Here is a 21,847-nt window from a genome sequence, read left to right as displayed (position 1 = left end):
TCTTGAGCTTTCTCTCCTTCCTCCATCTTTATAGTTCTAAAGCTCCACAACTCTTGAGCTTTCTCTCCTTCCTCCATCTTTATAGTTCTAAATTTCTGTTTAAGTTTTATGTATTTTATGGGGAACTAACTCCCTAGCTAAGGCTAGGGAGAAAAGCTTTTAATATGAGTATGTAATTTTTATTAGTTTGATCCAAACTTAAGCTTTAATGTGAATTTGTAGTTTTTGTTTAAATAGAATTTGTAGTTTTCTTTATAATTAATTGATGAATGTTTGATAATCTATTTCATGGGTTCAATCATGTTTTTCCCATTGTGTAGTAAAAACTTTCATGCTTTTAAAAGAGAAGAGAATTACTAAAGATTAATAGAATTTTGATGAAGATTATTTTTTGATAGTTTGTTGCCAATGGTACAAGTTATGCTTAGAATACTTCTAAAGGAAATTAAAAAGAGCTTTAATTATTTTGAACAACTACATTGGAAAATATTTTGCGGATCAAATTATTAAGAGTTGCATGCTTATGTTAAAAGTGGAACCCCAATTCCTTAGTGTTTTAATCAAATAATTTTTCTTTAAATCAAATCTTGCATAAATCTACCTCTCAATCACAATTGTTCTTTTTCATCTCTGTTATTTTCTTTGCACCACTCTCTGTGGAAACGATACTCGGACTTCCGAGCTACACTACTATACAACACCTTCCCTTGGGTTTTTCAAAGTGGTATTAACAAATTGGAGCCGTTGCCGGGGAGCGGCTTGTCAAAGAGTACAGAGATCCCCTTGGTCAGAGGTTTGCTGTTTATGTGAAATTCTTCACATCTGGTACACTCTTTCCAACTTTCATCTTATTGTTAATAATTTTTTTTAATTTTTTTCGTTTTGTTTTGTTTTGTTCTTTTTTATTTATTTATTTTCTTTATGCAACCTAGAGATCATCTAGGAAGATTTGTCAAAAAGTCTGAAACTGTTAATTCTGCTTCAACTTCTTCACCTGAAACATCTAACAAATCTGAAACCATGGCTGAAATTGTGAATAATGAACAAGAAATTTTGAATAATGAACGTGTGGTTAATGCTCAGATTGTGAATAATGAAATGAGAGAAGAAGTAGTTGCCCCTAGAACTTTAGAGACGTTATTGTATCCTATTCGTGCACCAAATCCATCATGCATCATGTTTCCACCTAACATGCCAAATTATGATTTCAAACCTGGAATGATTCAATTACTACCTATTTTTCATGGCATGGAAAGTGAAAATCCTTATGTGCATGTTAGGGTATTCGAAGAGGCTATTGGCACTTTTTACAATGTTCAACTTGATAGGCTTAATTTCATAAGGTTGAAATTTTTTCCTTTTTCCTTAAAAGAAAAGGCTAAAAGTTGGTTGTATTCATTAAGGGCTAGATCCATAGGTTCTTGGGGGGAAATGACTCAAGTTTTTTTTAACAAATATTTTCCTAATCACAAGACAATTGCTCTAAAGAAAAAAATCTCAAATTTCTCTAAAAAGGAAAATGAAACTTTATATCAAACTTGGGAAAAATTTAAAGAGCTTTTGAATTTGTGCCCACACCATGGCTTTGAAAACTGGCGTCTTGCTAGTTATATCTATGAGGGACTTCTCCCTCGTGATCGCCAATTTGTTGAGTCAATGTGTAATGGAAATTTTATGCAAAAAGACCCTGATGATGCCTTAGAATTTTTGGATGAAATTGCAGAAAAAGCTCATCAATGGACTGTCCCCAGTCCAGTTGAGACCACTGATCGGTCAAGAATTGCCACATCTTCTACTAATAAAGGAATTTATCAATTAAAAGAAGAAGATGATTGGAAATTAAAATTTGAGGTTTTAACTAAAGAGATAGCTGCTTTGAAAATGGAAAAATCAAATTTGCCTCAACCTGTTTTTCAAGCTGATGTTAATCAAGTATGTGATTCTTGTTATGAGATTGGTCATACAGTTAAAAATTGCCCAATTTTTCAGGAAATGAAAGGAGCTTATGAGGAGCGTTGTGCTGCTATTGGAAACTTCAAACAACAGTATTCTCCTTTTTCCAACACTTATAATCCAGCAACAAGGAATCATCCAAACTTTCATTGGAGCAATGAGTCACAACCTCAGGTAAGTGACATGAATTCTTCCAATAATCAGTTTCAGGCACCTAATGCATTCAATGCTAGGCCATCTTTGAGCAACACTCTTCACACATTTATGCATGAACAACAGAAGCAAAATCAAAGGTATGATACTTTGCTTGGTCAATTGGTTGAAGAAAATAAAGAAATTAAGAGTCAAATTTCCAAGTTGACTAACTTTTTGGCTGTTAATGAAAAAGGTAAATTTCCTGCCAACACTCAACCAAATCCAAAAGGGGCCAATTCTTGTGAATCTTCACTCGAGCATGTAAAATCTATTATTACTCTTAGAAGTGGTAAAATAATTAACAACACACCTTCACATAAGGAAGTTGAAAAATCTAAGAATAATGATAAACTTAACATGTCCAACTTGAATGAATCAAATGAATATCATTTTCCTGCTCCTTTTCCCCAAGCTTTAAATCCTCCAAAGAAATTGAGTCAAAATTATGAAATTTTAGATGTCTTTAAAGAGGTCAAAGTGAATATTCCTTTATTAGCTGCTATTAAACAGATTCCATCCTATGCTAAATTTTTGAAAGATTTGTGCACAATCAAAAGAAAGCATCAAGTGAAGAAAAAGGCCTTTTTAACTGAACATGTGAGTGCATTGTTACAATATAAAATTCCTCCAAAATATAAAGACCCTGGAAGTCCTACTCTTTCGTGTGTAATTGGAAATAATTTTATTGATCGTGCATTACTTGATTTGGGCTCCAGTGTAAATTTATTGTCTTATTCAGTGTACTTGCAGCTAGGTCTTGGTGAGCTTAAACCTACAAAGGTAAATTTGCAATTGGCTGATCAATCAGTAAGGACACCGCGAGGGATTATTGAAGATGTGTTGGTCCAAGTGGACAAATTTTATTATCCTGTTGATTTTATTGTTTTGGACATTGCACATGTTTCAAATTCTGATAATCAAATTCCTATGATTTTAGGACGTCCTTTCTTGGCTACTTGTGATGCTAACATTAATTGCAGAAGTGGAGTCATGAAACTTTGTTTTGGAAATATGACTATGGAAGTTAATGTTTTTAATGTTTATAAACAGTCATCTGGGGAGGAAGATGAACCTGAATCTGTGAATTCTATCTCAACTTTATCGCATGATCAATTTGCGAAAAGTAGTGTTGTTTCTTGTGCAGAAAAATTTCAAATTAATTCTAATGGTTCTGATTTAACAAGAAATTCACAAATGACTGAAATTGGTTCTTTATTTGATGCTTTACAGGTACAGGAAGGGATTGGCTGGAAACCCCAAATTGACAAACTTCCACCTTTATATGATGAGCCTATGATGTCAAGTGTAAATGAGGCTCCTAAAGTGAAATTGAAATTGTTCCCTAAGTCTTTGCCAAATAGTGAAGTTGACACTTCTGCTATGGTATCCATTTCTAAACCCAATTATTTTCAGGGAGAAAATTATTCAAAGACTTTTCAGCATTTAGGTGACTTCTATCCCACTCGTTATAATTTTGTTCCCACATGTCTCTCATATTTTTCCTTTATAACACATTGAGGACAATGTTTCATTCAAGTTGGGGGGAAGTGGAATTATTTCTGGCAATTTGTTAGTTTGTAAATTTTATTTCACACATGAAAAAAAAAAAAAAAAAAAAAAAACTCCACGCTTGTTGTCATCAAAACAGACTTGCATTAAATTGAGATTTGATATTCATGCATGAATTTAAAATTGAGAACACTTGAGCGATACGATAACTAATCCAGTCTTTAGTCTTTTTCATTTATTTCTACTTAATGAATGATTTATGAGCTAGGCTTTGAAAAATTCACACTCACACTAATGCGCTTGAGAAGATAGAGTTTGAGATTGATTGTATTTATCTTTGTTTTCTTTCTTGAAAAAAAAAATAAAAAGAATAAAAAGAGAACTTTCACTTAGTAACCGGGCCTCTTGCCTAATCAGTAGTGAGTGTTCGCGTCAAACCGTGAAGTTCTTAAAAATAAAAAAAAATGCATGTGTGACTTGTTTAGCTTTGTAGCCTTTTTAACTCGAGTTATTAAGCTCATCGGGGTGTTTCAACACCTAATGCCTTAAAGCCTTTGTGTTTGAGAGTCATTGGCCTAACACTTGCTACATGGGTTAATTAGAAAGTTTAAGGGAGCTAAACATTGCACAGTCCACATAATAGCATGTATATATTTATTATTAAATAATTATAAAAATAAATAAAAAATCTAAGATAGCAAGGATGGTGTGATTATGATTGAATTTTTGTCTTCTCAATTGTGTTAGTTCACTTTACACCAAAGAAAGCAAATGAAAAGTTTATTAATGGTGATAAATGACTTTGACTTTAGACTGGAAGAACTTAAAGTTTTGGATTTGTGTTCGCTCTTTTAAATTTGTTCATGAATTGAGAATCTTTGTTTTTGAGCTTTTGACATTCTTGATGATAATTTGGCAGGAGAGTTACTTAAAATTTCAGATGTTTGTGGGTATCATCCCTGAAAACCCTCACGAGAATTTAACTCGTCCACTAGGGCAACCTAGGGGTTTAAAGGCTTATTGCATACGCTAAATGCAATCGAGATCCCTGCGGAAGTGGCTTAATTAGTTTTCATTTATTCTTAGTTTTTAATTTTAGTTTGCTCGAGGACTAGCAAATTATAGGTTTGGGGGTATTTGATAAACACATAATTATTACAATTTCTATCCCTAATCTATATTTGTTAGTACTTTGTTTTATTCATTTTTGCACCAATTAGAATGTTCCATTGCCTTTTACGAATCCATTTGCACTTCATTGAAATGTAGGCTAATTCGTTTGAATTCTCTATTTGGTAGCTCTCTCTTTGAAGTGGCACCCAAACTCTTATCAATTGGGCAATAATTGTTACATTCTATTCTAATATCATGATTTTATATAGGTGCATGTTGGAGCTATTAAGGAGAAAGAATGTGCATGCATGTGAAGCAAAAAGAAAAGAAAGAAAAGAAATGAAGCCAGTTCCAGTCTATTTTCGGCAGTCAACTTGCAAGGCCCAAAACGTACACTTGTACTGCTCAGATGGGACTACATTCTTCACAAAGGTTGTTCCAATGGGTGTCTATTATGACATATCCAAATTTGAGCCCCATTGGATACATATTGAAACCTCAGGCCTTCCTACACCATGCCTGGTTCAGAAGAATCGTTGTTTTTCCAGTAACCAAAAGAAAACCCACATGGGTTGGCAGCAAAAGGCAGCCATAATTGAACACCTTTGAAAACCCATGTGAAGAAAGCTTGAGGTGCAGCAGCTAAAGAATTGAAAAGAATGCATGAAGTGCCACACCCATGCCAAAAGAAGTATGGGATGGAATTGATTCCAACCACACTAACTTAGACAAGATCAAGTGAGAGTTATGGATTGTATTGGAATAGGAATGGTGGTGTTGGAATTCATCATGATGTTCCTCGTTCTTAGCCCTATAAATAGAGAAGTCTTCAAGCTTCAAAACACACACCCAAGCTCCACAACTCTTGAGCTTTCTCTCCTTCCTCCATCTTTATAGTTCTAAATTTCTGTTTAAGTTTTATGTATTTTATGGGGAACTAACTCCCTAGCTAAGGCTAGGGAGAAAAGCTTTTAATATGAGTATGTAATTTTTATTAGTTTGATCCAAACTTAAGCTTTAATGTGAATTTGTAGTTTTTGTTCAAATAGAATTTGTAGTTTTCTTTATAATGAATTGATGAATGTTTGATAATCTATTTCATGGGTTCAATCAAGTTTTTCCCATTGTGTAGTAAAAACTTTCATGCTTTTAAAAGAGAAGAGAATTACTAAAGATTAATAGAATTTTGATGAAGATTATTTTTTGATAGTTTGTTGCCAATGGTACAAGTTATACTTAGAATACTTCTAAAGGAAATTAAAAAGAGCTTTAATTATTTTGAACAACTACAATGGAAAATATTTTGCGGATCAAATTATTAAGAGTTGCATGCTTATGTTAAAAGTGGAACCCCAATGCCTTAGTGTTTTAATCAAATAATTTTTCTTTAAATCAAATATTGCATAAATCTACCTCTCAATCACAATTGTTCTTTTTCATCTCTGTTATTTTCTTTACACCGCTCTCTGTGGAAACAACACTCGGACTTCCGAGCTACACTACGATACGACACTTTCCCTTGGGTTTTGCAAAGTGGTATTAACATAAGATCCCTAAAACGGCAATACACCAACCACTCCAATTCGGAACGAACTGCCTTCGAACTTGAATTGTCCAATTTCATACACCTATTGATTGTGGATCGAGCCCAAAACTTGGGCAATATCATAATATGGTGGGAGGAGTCATTCGGTTAAGTTTGAGAGAAATCCGATCGGTAGAACTATGGAAAGCACCAAACACTACAATTAGGAACGAACTGCCTTTGACCGCGAATTGTCCAATTTCTTGCAACTATTGATTTCGGATCGAGCCCAAAACTTGGGCAACATTATAATATGGTGGGAGGAGTCATTTGGTTAAGTTTGAGTGAAATCCGATCTGTAGAACTACGGAAAGCACCAACCACTACAACTAAGAACGAACTGCCTTTGAACGTGAATTGTCCAATTTCTTACACCTATTGATTTCGGATCGAGCCTAAAACTTGGGCAACATCATAATATGGTGGGTGGAGTCATTTGGTGAATTTTGAGTGAAATCCGGTCGCTCGAACTACCCAATACACCAACCAATCCAATTAGGAACGAACTGCTTTTGAACATGAATTGTCCAATTTCTTACACCTATTTTTTTCGGATCGAGCCGAAAACTTGGGCAACATCAAAATATGGTGGGAGGAGTCATTTGGTTAAGTTTGAGTGAAATCCGATCTCTAGAACTATGGAATACACCAACCACTCCAATTAGGAACGAACTGCCTTTGAACTTGAATTGTCCAATTTCTTACACCTATCGATTTCGGATCGAGCCCAAAACATGGGAACCATCATAATATGGTGGGAGGAGTCATTTGGGGAATTTTGAGTGAAATACGATCTCTAGAACTACCCAATACACCAACCACTCCAATTAGGAACGAACTGCCTTTGAACTTGAATTGTCCAATTTCTTACACCTATCGATTTCGGATCGAGCCCAAAACATGGGCAACATCTTAACATGGTGGGAGGAGTCAGGTGGCCAATTTTGAGTGAAATCCGACCTCTAGAACTACGGAATACACCAACCACTCCAATTAGGAACGAACTGCCTCTGAACTTGAATTGTCCAATTTCTTACACCTATTGATTTGGATCGAGCCCAAAACTTGGGAAACATCATAATATGGTGGGAGGAGTCATTTCGTGAATTTTGAGTGAAATCCGATCTCTAGAACTATGGAATACACACTCCAATTAGTAACGGACTGCCTTTGAACTTGAATTGTGCAAATTCTTACACCTATTGATTTCGGATCGAGTCCAAAACTTGGTCAACATCATAATATGGTGGGAGGAGTCATTTGGTTAATTTTTTGTGAAATCCGATCTCTAAAACGGCAATACACCAACTAGTCCAATTAGGATCGAATTGCCTTTGAACTTGAATTTTCCAATTTCTTACACCTATTGATTTCGGATCATGCCCAAAACTTGGGTGACGTGATAATATGGTGGGAGGAGTTATTTGGTTAATTTTGAGTGAAATACGATATCTAGAAATAATCAATACTCCAACTACTCCAATTAGGAACAAACGGCATTTTAATTTGAATTGTCCAATTTCCTAGACCTATTGATTTCGGATCGAGCACAAAACTTCGACAACATCATAATATGGTGGGAGGAGTCATTTCGTGAATTTTGAGTGAAATCCGATCTCTAGAACTACGAAATACACACTCCAATTAGTAACGGACTGCCTTCGAACTTGAACTTTCCAAATTCTTACATCTATTGATTTCGGATCGAGCCCAAAACTTGGTCAACATCATAATATGGTGGGAGGAGTCATTTGGTGAATTTTGAGGGAAATAAGATCTCTAGAAATACCCAATACACCAACCACTCCAATTAGGATCGAACTGTCTTCGAACTTGAATTGTCCAATTTCTTACACCTATTGATTTCGGATCGAGCCTAAAACTTGGGGGATAGCATAATATGGTGGGAGGAGTCATTTGGTTAATTTTGAGGGAAATAAGATCTCTAGAAATACCCAATACACCAACCACACCAATTAGGAACGAACTGCCTTTGAATTTGAATTGTCCAATCTCTAACCCCTACTGATTTCGGATCGATCCCAAAACTTGGGCAACAACATAATATGGTGGGAGTAGTCATTTGGTGAGTTTTAAGTGAAATCCGATCTCAAGAACTATGGAATAAATAAACCACTCCAATTAGGAACGAACTGCCATTGAACTTGAATTGTCCAATTTCTTAGACCTACTGATTTCGGATAGAGCCCAAAACTTGGGAAGCATCATAATATGGTGGGAGTAGTCATTTGGTTAAGTTTGAGTGACATCTGATCTGTAGAACTATGGAAAGCACCAACCACTACTATTTGGAACGAACTTTCTCTGAACTTGACTTCCCAATTTCTTACACCTATTGATTTCGGATCAAGCCCAAAACTTGGGCAACATTATAATTTTGTGGAACGAGTCATTTGGTGAATTTTGAGTGAAATCCGAACGCTAGAACTACCCAATACACCAACCACTCCAATTTAGAACGAACTGCCTTTGAACTTGAATTGTCCAATCTCTTACCCCTATTGATTTCGGATTGAGCCCAAAACTTGGGTGACATCATAACATGGTGGGAGGAGTCATTTGGTTAAGTTTGAGTGAAATACGATATGTAGAACTATGGAAAGCACCAACCACTACAATTTGGAACGAACAGCCTCTGAACTTGACTTGTCCAATTTCTTACACCTATTGATTTCGGATCGAGCATAAAACTTAGGCAACATCATAATATGGTGGGAGGAGTCATTTGGTGAATTTTGAGTGAAATCCGATCTCTAGAACAGTGGAATAAATCAACCACTCCAATTAGGAACGAAGTGCCATAGAACTTGAATTCTCCAAATTCTTACACCCAATGATTTCGGATCGAGCGCAAAACTTGGTCAACATCATAACATGGTGGGAGGAGTCAATTGGTTAATTTTGAGAGAAATACGATCTCTAGAACTACCCAATACACCAACCACTCCAATTGGGAACGAACTGCCTTTGAACTTGAATTGTCCAATTTCTTAGACCTATTGATTTCGGATCGAGCCCAAACTTGGGCAACATCCTAATATGGTGGGAGGAGTCAGGTGGCGAATTTTGAGTGAAATCCGACCTCTAGAACTATGGAATACACCAACCACACCAATTAGGAATGAACTGCCTTCGAACTTGAATTGTCCAATTTCTTACACCTATTGATTTCGGATCGAGCCCAAAACTTGGGCAACATCATAATGTGGTGGGAGGAGTCATTTGGTTAATTTTGAGTGAAATCGGATCTCTAAAACGGCAATACACCAACCACTCCAACATGGAACGAACTGCCTTCGAACTTGAATTGTCCAATTTCTTACACCTAGTGATTTCGGATCGAGCCCAAAACTTGGACGACATCATAATATGGTGGGAGGAGTCATTTGGTTAGGTTTGAGTGAAATACGATCTCTAGAACTAGCCAATACACCAACCACTACAATTAGAAACGAAATGCCTTTGAACTTGAATTGTCCAATTTCTTACACCCATGGACTTCGGATCGAGCCCAAAACTTGGGAAACATCAGAATATGGTGAGAGGAGTCATTTGGATAAGTTTGAGTGAAATCCGATCTCTAGAACTATGGAATACACAAACCACTCCAATTAGGAACGAACTGCCTTTGAACATGAATTGTCCAATTTCTTACACCTATTGATTTCGGATCGAGCCAAAAACTTGGGCAACATCAGAATATGGTGAGAGGAGTTACTTGGTGAAGTTTGAGTGAAATTCTATCTCTAGAACTACCCAATACACCAACCACTCCAATTGGGAACGAACTGCATTTGAACTTGAATTGTCCAATTTCTTAGACCTATTGATTTCGGATCGAGCCCAAAACTTGGGCAACATCCTAATATGGTGGGAGGAGTCAGGTGGCGAATTTTGAGTGAAATCCGACCTCTAGAACTATGGAATACACCAACCACACCAATTAGGAATGAACTGCCTTCGAACTTGAATGGTCCAATTTCTTACACATATTGATTTCGGATCGAGCCCAAAACTTGGGCAACATCAGAATATGGTGAGAGGAGTTATTTGGTGAAGTTTGAGTGAAATTCTATCTCTAGAACTACCCAATACACCAACCACTCCAATTAGGAGTGAACTACCTTTGAACTTTAATTGTCCAATTTCTTAGACCTATTGATTTCGGATCGAGCCCAAAACTTGGACAACATCATAATATGGTGGGAGGAGTCATTTTGTTAAGTTAGAGTGAAATCCGATCAGTCGAACTATCGAAAGCACCAACCACTACAATTAGGAACTAACTGCCTTTGAACGTGAATTTTCCAATTTCTTACAGTCATTTAGTTAAGTTTGAATGAAATCCAATCTGTAGAACTATGGAAAGCACCAACCACTAGAATTAGGAACGAACTGCCTTTGAACGTGAATTGTCCAATTTCTTACACCTATTGATTTCGGATCGAGCCCAAAACTTGGGCATTGTTATAATATGGTAGGAGGAGTCATTTGGTTAATTTTGGGTGAAATCTGATCTCGAGAACTATCCAATACACCAACCACTACAATTAGGAACGAACTGCATTTGAACTTGAATTGTCCAATTTCTTGCACCTATTGATTTCGGATCGAGCCAAAAACTTGGGCAACAACAGAATATGGTGGGAGGAGTCATTTGGTTATGTTTGAGTGAAATCCGATCTCTAGAACTATGGAATACACCAACCACTCCAATTAGGAACGAACTGCCTTTGAACTTGAATTGTCCAATTTCTTACACTTATTGATTTCGGATTCATCCCAAAACATGGGCAACATCATAATATGGTGGGAGGAGTCATTTGGTGAATTTTGACTGAAATCCGATATCTAGATCTATGGAATACACCAACCACTACAATTAGGAACGAACTGCTTTTGAACTTGAATTGTCCAATTTCTTACACATATTGATTTCGGATCGAGCCGAAAACTTGAGCAACATCAGACTATGGTGGGAGGAGTCATTTGGTTAGGTTTGAGTGAAACCCGATCACTAGAACTGTGAAATACACCAACCACTCCAATTAGGAACGAACAGACTTTGAACATGAATTGTCCAATTTATTACACCTATTGATTTCAGATCGAGCTCAAAACTTACGCAACGTCATAATATTGTGGGATGAGTCGTTTGGCCAATTTTGAACGAAATCCGAACTCTAGAACTACCTAATACACCATCCAATCCAATTAGGAAGGAACTGCTTTTGAACTTGAATTATCCAATTTCTTACACCTATTGATGTCGGATCGATCCCAAAACTTGGGCAACATCGTAATATGGTGGGAGGAGTCATTTGGTTTTGTTTGAGTGAAATTCGATCTCTAAAAGTACCCAATACACCAACCATTCCAACCAGGACCGAACTGCTCTTGAACTTGAAATGCCCAATTTCTTACACCTATTGATTTCGGATCGAGCCCAAAACTTGGGCAACATCATAATATGGTGGGAGGAGTCTTGAACTTGAATTGTCCAATTTCTTACACATATTGATTTCGGATCGAGCCGAAAACTTGAGCAACATCAGACTATGGTGGGAGGAGTCATTTGGTTAGGTTTGAGTGAAACCCGATCACTGGAACTGTGGAATACACCAACCACTGCAATTAGGAACGAACTGCCTTTGAACTTGAATTGTCCAATTTCTTACACCTATTGAATTCGGATCGAGCCCAAAACTTAGGCAACATCGTAATATGGTGGGAGGAGTCGTTTGGTTAATTTTGAGTGAAATTCGATCTCTAGAACTACCCAATACGAAACCATTCCAACTGGGAACGAACTGCTTTTGAACTTGAAATCCCAATTTCTTACACCTATTGATGTCGGATCGAGCCCAAAACATGGGCAACATCATAATATGGTGCTAGTAGTCATTTGGTTAATTTTGAATGAAATTCAATCTCTAGAACTACCCAATACACCAACCACTCCAATTAGGAACGAACTGCCTTTGAACGTGAATTTTCCAATTTCTTACACCTATTGATTTCGGATCGATCCGAAAACTTGGGCAACATCAGAATTTGTTGGGAGGAGTCATTTGGTTAAGTTTGAGTGAAATCCGATCTCTAGAACGGTGGAATACACCAACCACTGCAATTAGGAACGAACTGCCTTTGAACTTGAATTGTCCAATTTCTTGCACCTATTGATTTCGGATCGAGCCCAAAACTTGGGCAAGATCATAATATGGTGGGAGGACCCATTTGGTATAGTTTGAGTGAAATTCGATCGCTAGAACTATGGAATACACCAACCACTCCAACTAGGAACGAACTGGCTTTGAACTTGAATTGTCCAATTTCTTACACCTATTGATTTTGGATCGAGCCCAAACTTGGCCAACATCATATTAAGGTGGGAGTAGTCACTTGGTAATTTTGAGACAAATCCGATATCTAGAACTACCCAATACACCAACCACTCCAATTAGGAATGAACTGCTTTTGAACTTGAATTCTCCAATTTCTTACACCTATTGATTTCGGATCGAGCCCAAAACTTGGGCAACATCGTAATATGGTGGGACGAGTCATTTGGTTAATTTGGAGTGAAATCCGATCTCTAGAACTACCCAATACACCAACCACTGCAATTAGTAACGAACTGCTTCTGAACTTGGATAGTCCAATTCCGTACCCCTATTGTTGTCGGATCGACCCCAAAACTTGGGCAACAACGTAATGTGGTGGGAGGAGTCATTTGGATAATTTTGAGTGAAATCCGATCTCGAGAACTACCCAATGCACTAACCACTCCAATTAGGAACAAACTGGTTTTGAACTTGAATTGTCCAATTTCTTACACCTATTGATTTCGGATCGAGCCCAAAACTTGGGCAACGTCATAAGGTGGTGGGAGGAGTCATTTGGAAAATTTTGAGCGAAATCCGATCTTGAGATTTACCCAATACACCGACCACTCCAATTAGGAACGAAGTGCCTTTGAACTTGAATTGTCCAATTTCTTACACCTATTGACTTCGGATCGAGCCCAAAACTTGGGCAACGTCATAATGTGGTGGGAGGAGTCTTTTGGTTCATTTTGAGTGAAATCCGATCTCGAGAACTACCCAATACACCAACCACTCCAATTCGAAACGAACTGCCTTTGAACTTGAATTGTCCAATTTCTTGCACCTATTGATTTCGGATCGAGTCCAAAACATGGGCAAAGTCATAATGTGGTGGGAGGAGTCATTTGGTAAATTTTGAGTGAAATCCGATCTCGAGAACTACCCAATACACCAACCACTCCAATTAGGAACGAACTGCTTTTGAACTGGAATTGTCCAATTTCTTACACCTATTGATTTCGGATCGAGCCCAAAACCTGGGCAACGTCATAATGTGGTGGGAGGAGTCCTTTGGTTCACTTTGAGTGAAATCCGAACTCTAGAACTACCCAATACACCGACCACTCCAATTAGGAACGCACTGCCGTTGAACTTGAATTGTCCAATTTCTTACACCTATTGATTTCGGATCGAGCCCAAAACCTGGGCAACGTCATAATGTGGTGGGATGAGTCATTTGGTTCATTTTGAGTGAAATCCGATCTCGAGAACTACCCAAGACACCGACCACTGCAATTAGGAACGCACTGCCTTTGAACTTGAATTGTCCAATTTCTTACACCTATTGATTTCAGATCGAGCCCAAAACCTGGGCAACGTCACATTATGGTGGGAGGAGTCATTTGGTTCAGTTTGAGTGAAATCCGGTCTCGAGAACTACCCAATACACCAACCACTCCAATTAGGAACGAATTGCCTTTGAACTTGAATTGTCCAATTTCTTACACCTATTGATTTCGGATAGAGCCCAAAACTTGGACGACATCATAACATGATGGGAGGAATCATTTCGTTAAGTTTGTGTGAAATCCGATCTCTAGAACTGCCCAATACACCAACCACTCCAATTAGGAACGAACTGCCTTTGAACTTTAATTGCCCAATTTCTTACACCTAATGATTTCGGATCGAGCCCAAAACTTGGGCAACATCATAACATGGTGGGAGGAATCATTTGGCTTACTTTGAGTGAAATACGATCTCTAGAACTACGCAATACACCAACCACTCCAATTAGGAACGAACTGTCTTTGAACTAGAATTGGCCAATTTCTTACAACTATTGATTTCGGATCGAGCCCAAAATTTGGGGAACATCGTCATACGGTGGGAGGAGTTGTTTGCTTAGTTTTGAGTGAAATCAGATCTCTTGAATTGCCTTTGAAGTATGGAATACCCCAACCACTCCAATTAGGAACGAACTGCCTTAGATCTTGAATCGTCCAATTTCTTACACCGAATCATTTCGTATCGAGCTCAAAACTTGGGAAATATCATAATATGGTGGGAGGAGTCGTTTGGTGACTTTTGAGTGAAATCCGATCTCTAGAACTATGGAATACACCAACCACTCCAATTAGGAACGAATTGCCTTTGAACATCAATTGTCCAATTTCTTACTCCTATTGATTTCGGATCGAGCCCAAAACTTGGGCAACGTCATAATATGGTGGGACGAGTCATTTGGTTACTTTTGAGTGAAATCCGATCTCGAGAACTGCCCAATACACCGACCACACCAATTAGGAACGAACTGCTTTTGAACTTGAATTGTCCCATTTCTTACGCCTATTGATTTCGGATCGATCCCAAAATTAAGGCAACATCATAATACGGTGGGAGGAGTCATTTGGTTAATTTTGAGTGAAATCAGATCTCTAGAACATCCCAATACACCAACCTCTCCAATTAGGAACGAATTGCCTTTGAACTTGAATTGTCCAATTTCTTACACCTATTGATTTCGGATCGAGCCCAAAACTTGGGAAACATCATAACATGTTGGGAGGAATCATTTCGTTAAGTTTGAGTGAAATCCGGTCTCTACAACTACCCAATACACCAGCCACTCCAATTCAGAACGAACTTCCTTTGAACTTGAATCGTCCAATTTCTTACACCTTTTGATTTCGGATCGAGCCCAAACCTGGGCAACATCATAACATGGTGGGAGGAATTATTTCGTTAAGTTTAAGTGAAATCCGATCTCTAGAACTACCCAATACACGAACCACTCCAATTCGGAACGAACTGCTTTTGAATTTGAATTGTCCAATTTCTTACACCTATTGATTTCGTATCGAGCCCAAAACTTGGGCAACATCATAATAGGTTGGGAGGAGTCATTTGGTTAATTTTGAGTGAAATCCGATCTCGAGAACTACCCAATACACCAACCACTCCAATTAGGAACGAACTGCTTTTGAACTTGAATTGTCCAATTTCTTACACCTATTGATTTCGGATCGAGCCCAAAACTTGGGCAACATTATAATATGGTGGGAGGAGTCATTTGGTTAATTTTGAATGAAATCCGATCTCCAGAACTATGGAATACACCAACCACTACAATTAGGAACGAACTGCCTTTGAACTATAATTGTCCAATCTCTTACACCTATTAATTTCGGATCGAGCCCAAAACTTAGGGAACATCAGAATATGGTGGGAGGAGTCATTTGGTTAATTTTGAGTGAAATCCGATAGCTAGAAGTACACAATACACCAGCCACTCCAATTTGGAACGAACTGCCTTTGAACTTGAATTGTCCAATTTCTTACACCTAATGACTTCGGATCGAGGCCAATCCTTGGGCAACATCATAACATGGTGGGTGGAATCATTTCGTCAAGTGTGAGTGAAATCCGATCTCTAGAACTACCCAATACAACAACCACTCCAATTAGGAACGAACTGTCTTTGAACTTGAATTGTCCAATTTCTTTCAACTATTGATTTCGGATCGAGACCCAAATTTTGGCAACATCATATCTCTAGAACAACCCAAGACACCAACCACTCCAATTAGGAACGAATTGCTTTTGAACTTGAATTGTCCAATTTCTTACAAGTATTGACTTCGGATCGTGCCCAAAACTTGGGCAACATCATAACATGGTGGGAGGAATCATGTGGTTAACTTTGAGTGAAATCCGATCTCTACAACTACCCAATACACCTACCACTCCAATTACGAATGAACTGTCTTTGAATTAGAATTGTCCAATTTCTAACAACTATTGATTTCAGAACGAGCCCAAAATTTGGGGAACATCGTAATACGGTGGGAGGAGTCGTTTGGTTAGTTTTAAGTGAAATCAGATCTCTAGAACAACCCACTACACCAACCACTCCAATTAGGAACGAAATGCCTTTGAACTTAAATTGTCCAATTTCTTACACCTAATGATTTGGGATCGAGCTCAAAACTTAGGCAACATCATAACATGTTGGGAGGAGTCATTTGGTTAATTTTGAGTGAAATCCGATCTCGAGAACTACCCAACACACCAACCACTCCAATTAGGAACGAACTGCTTGTGAACTTGAATTGTCCAATTTCTTACACCTAATGATTTCGGATCGAGCCCAAAACTTGGGCAACGTCATAATATGGTGGGAGGAGTCATTTGGTGAATTTTGAGTGAAATCCGATCTCTAAAACTATGGAATACACCAACCACTCCGATGAGGAACGAACTGCCTATGAACTTGAATTGTCCTATTTCTTTCACCTATTTATTTCGGATCGAGCCCAAAACTTGGCAACATCATAATATGGTGGGCAGCGTGATTTGGTTAAGTTTGAGTGAAATCCGATCTCAAGGACTACCCAATACACCAACCACTCCAATTAGGAACGAACTGTCTTTGAACTTGAATTGTTCAATTTCTTACAACTACTGATACGGGGGGTGGAGTCATTTGGTTAATTTGAAGTGAAATCCGATCTCAAGAACTACCCAATACACCAACCACTCCAATTACGAACGAACTGCCTTTTGAATTTGAATTGTCCAATTTCTTACACCAATTGATTTCGGATTGTGCCCAAAACTTGGGCAACATCATAATATGGTGGGAGGAGTCATTTGGAGACTTTTGAGTGAAATCCGATCTCTAGAACTAAGGAATACACCAACCACCCCGAATAGGAACGAACTGCCTTTGAAATTGAATTCTCCAAAACTTGGGCAATGTCATAATATGGTGGGAGGAGTCATTTGGCTAATTTTGAGTGAAATCCGATCTCGAGAACTACCCAATGCACCAACCACTCCAATTAGGAACGAACTGCTTTTGAACTTGAATTGTCCAATTTCTTACACCTATTAATTTCGGATCGAGCCCCAAACTTGGGGAACATCATAGTATGGTGGGAGGAGTCATTTGGTTAAGTTTGAGAGAAATCCGATCTCTAGAACTATGGAATACACCACCAATCCAATTAGGAACGAACTGCCTTTGAAATAGAATTGTCGAATTTCTTACACTTATTGATCTCGGATCGAGGCCAAAACTTGGGCAACTTCGTAATATTGTGGGAGGAGTCATTTGGTTAATTTGGAGTGAAATCCGATAGATTGAAGTACCCAGTACACCAACGGCTCCAATTTGGAACGAACTGCCTTTGAACATGAATTGTCCAATTACTTACACCTAATGATTTCGGATCGAGCCCAAAACTTGGGCAAAGTCGTAATATGGTGGGAGGAGTCGTTTGGTGAATTTTGAGTGAAACCCGATCTCTAAAACTATGGAATACACCAACCACTCCGATGAGGAACGAACTGCCTATGAACTTGAATTGTCCTATTTCTTACACCTATTTATTTCGGATCAACCCCAACACTTGGGCAACATCATAATATGGGGGGAGGAGTCATTTGGTTAAGTTTGAGTGAAATCCGTTCTCAAGAACTACCAAATACACCAACGACTCCAATTTGGAACGAACTGTCTTTGAAATTGAATTGTTCAATTTCTTATAACTACTGATTTCGGATCGAGCCTAGAACTTGGTCAACATCATAATACGGTGGGCGGAGTCACGTGGTTAATTTTGAGTGAAATCCGATCCCGAGAACTATCCAATACACCAACCACTCCAATTAGGAACGAACTGCTGCTGAACTTGGATTGGTCAATTTCTTACACCTATTGATCTCGGATCGACCCAAAAACTTGGGCAACATCATAATATGATGGGAGGAGTCATTGGTGAGTTTTGAGTGAAATCCAATCGCCAGAACTATGAATTACCCCAACCACTCCAATTTGGAACGAACTGCCGTTGAACTTGAATTGTCCAATTTCTTACACCTATTGATTTCGGATCGAGCCAAAAACTTGGGCAACATCATAATTTGGTGGGAGGAGTCATTGGTGAGTTTTGAGTGAAATCCAATCGCCAGAACTATGAATTACCCCAACCACTCCAATTTGCAATGAACTGCCTTTGAACATGAATTGTCCAATTTCTTACACCTATTGATTTCGGATCGAGCCAAAAACTTGGGCAACATCATAATTTGGTGGGAGGAGTCATTTGGTGTGTTTTGAGTGAAATCCAATAAATAGAAGTATGGAATACACCAACCACTCCAATTAGGAACGGACTGCCGTTGAACTTGAATTGTCCATTTTCTTACACCTATTGATTTTGGATCGGGCCCAAAACTTGGGCAACATCATAATATGGTGGGAGGAGTCATTTGGTGAGTTTTGAGTGAAATCCAATCACTAGAAGTATGGAATACACCAACCACTCCAATTAGGAATGAACTGCCGTTGAACTTGAATTGTCCAATTTCTTACACCTATTGATTTCGGATCGATCCCAAAACTTGGGCAACATCATTATATGGTGGGAGGAGTCAGTTGGTGAGTTTTGAGCGAAATCCAATCACCAGAACTATGAATTTCCCCAACCCCTCCAATTCGGAAGGAACTGCCTTTGAACTTGAATTTTCCAATTTCTTACACCTATTGATGTCGGAACAAGCCCAAAACTTGGGCAACATCATAATATGGTGGGAGGAGTGATTTGGTGTGTTTTGAGTGATATCCAATCGCGAGAACTACCCAATACACCAACCACTCGAATTAGGAACGAATTGCCTTTGAGCTTTAATTGTCCAATTTCTTACACCTATTGATGTCGGATCGAGCCCAAAACTTAGGCAACATCATAATATGGTGGGAGGAGTCATTTGGTTATGTTTGAGTGAAATCCGATCTCTAGAACTACCCTGTACACCAACCACTCCAATTAGGAACGAACTTCCTTTGAACTTGAATTGTCTAATTTCTTACACCTATAGATTTCGGATCGAGCACAAAACTTGGGCAACATATCATAATATGGTGGGAGGAGTCATTTGGTGAATTTTGAGTGAAATCCGGTCGCTAGAACTACCCAATACACCAACCGCCCCAATTAGGAACGAACTGCCTTTGAACTTGAATTGTCCAATTTCTTACACCTATTGATTTCGGATCGAGCCCAAAACTTGGGCAACATCATAATATGGTGGGATAAGACATGTGGTTAATTTTGAGTGAAATTCGATCTCTAGAACTGTGGAATACACCAACCACACCAATTAGGAACGAACTTCCTTTGAACTTGAATTGTCGAATTTCTTACACCTATTGATTTCGGATCGATCCCAAAACTTGGGCAACATCATAATATGGTTTCAGGAGTCATGTGGTGAATTTTGAGTGAAATCGGATCTCTAGAACTAAGGAATACACCAACCACTCCAATTAGGAACGAACTGCCTTTGAACTTGAATTGTCCAATTTCTTACCCCTATTGATTTCAGAACGGACCCAAAACATGGGCAACATCGTAAGACGGTCAGAGGAGTCATTTCGTGAATTTTGAGTCAAATCCGATCACTAGAACAACCCAAAACACCAACAACTCCAATTAGGAATGAATTGCCATTGAACATGAATTGTCCAATTTCTTACACCTATTGATTTTGGATTGAGCCCAAAACTTGGGCAACATCATAATATGGTGGGAGGAGTCATTTGGGGAATTCTGAGAGAAATCCGGTCGCTAGAACTACCCAATACACCCACCACTCCAATTAGAAACGAACTGCCTTTGAACTTGAGTTGTCGAATATCTTACACCTATTCATTTCGGATTGAGCCCAAAACTTGGGCAACATCATAATATGCTGGGAGGAGTCATTTGGTGAATTTTGAGTGAAATCCGGTCGCTAGAACTACCCAATAGACCAACCACCCCAATTAGCAACGAACTGCCTTTGAACTTGAGTTGTCGAATTTCTTACACCTATTCATTTCGGATTGAGCCCAAAACTTGGGCAACATCATAATACAGTGGGAGGAGTCACTTTGGTGAATTTTGAGTGAAATCCAGTCGCTAGAACTTCCAAATATACCAACCACTCTAATCAGGAACGAACTGCCTTTCAACTTCAATTATCCAATTTCTTACTCCTATTGATTTCGGATCGAGCCCAAAACTTGGGCAACATCATAATATGGTGGGAGGAGTCATTTGCTGAATTTTAAGTGAAATCCGATCTCTAGAACTAAGGAATACACCAACCACTCCAATTAGGAACGAACTGCCTTTGAACTTGAATTGTCCAATTTCTTACACCTAATGATTCCGGATCGAGCCCAAAACTTGGGCAACATCATCATATGGTGGGAGGAGTCATTTAGTTAATTTTGAGTGAAATCCGTTCTCTAGAACTATGGAATCCATCAAACATTCCAATTTGGATCGAACTGCCTTTGAATTTGAATTGTCCAATTTATTACACCTATTAATTTCGGATCGAGCCCAAAAGTTGGGCAACAACATAATATGGTGGGAGGACTCATTTGGTTATTTTTGAGTGAAATCCGATCCCAAGAACTATGGAATACACCAACCACTCCAATTTGGAACGAACTGGCTTTGAACTTGAATTGTCCAATTTCTTACCCCTACTGATTTCGGATTGAGCCCAGAACCTGGGCAACATCATAATATGGTGGGAGGAGTCATTCGGTGAATTTTGAGTGAAATACGATCTCTAGATCTATGGAATACACCAACCACTCCAATTAGGAATGAACGACCTAGGAACTTGAATTGTCCAATTTCTAACACCCATTCATTTCGGATCGATTCCAAAATTTGGGAAACAACATAATATGGTGGGAGGAATCTTTTGATGAATTTGGAGTGAAATTCGATTGCTAGAACTCGCCAATACACCAACCACTACAATTAGGAACAAACTGCCTTTAAACTTGAGTTTTCCAATTTCTTACACCTAATGATTTCGGATCGAGCCCAAAACTTGGGCAACAACATAATATGGTGGGAGGAGTCATTTGGTGAATTTTGAGTGAAATCCGATCGCTAGAACTACCAAGTACACCAACCACTCGAATTATGAACGAATTTCCTTTGAACTTTAATTGTCCAATTTCTTGCACCTATTGATTCTGGATCGAGCCCAAAACTTGGGCAACATCATAATATGGTGGGAGGAGTCATTTGGTGAATTTTGAGCGAAATCCGGGCGCTAGAACTACCCATTA

General features: G+C 38.4%; 1 non-coding gene across 1 annotated transcript; it reads right to left on the bottom strand.

Moving 5' to 3' along the window:
* Positions 1-1,479: 1,479 nt before the first annotated feature.
* Positions 1,480-1,586, bottom strand: LOC148292986 (small nucleolar RNA R71). The gene has a single exon (XR_015825955.1). It is a non-coding gene; the product is annotated as a small nucleolar RNA R71 (small nucleolar RNA).
* Between the last annotated feature and the right edge of the window lie 20,261 nt (positions 1,587-21,847).

The sequence above is a fragment of the Prunus avium genome, chromosome 7 (assembly GCF_965620075.1).
Source record: "Prunus avium chromosome 7, drPruAviu1.hap1.1, whole genome shotgun sequence".
Lineage (NCBI taxonomy): Eukaryota > Viridiplantae > Streptophyta > Magnoliopsida > Rosales > Rosaceae > Prunus > Prunus avium.
This window is presented reverse-complemented; position numbering and strand designations above follow the sequence as displayed.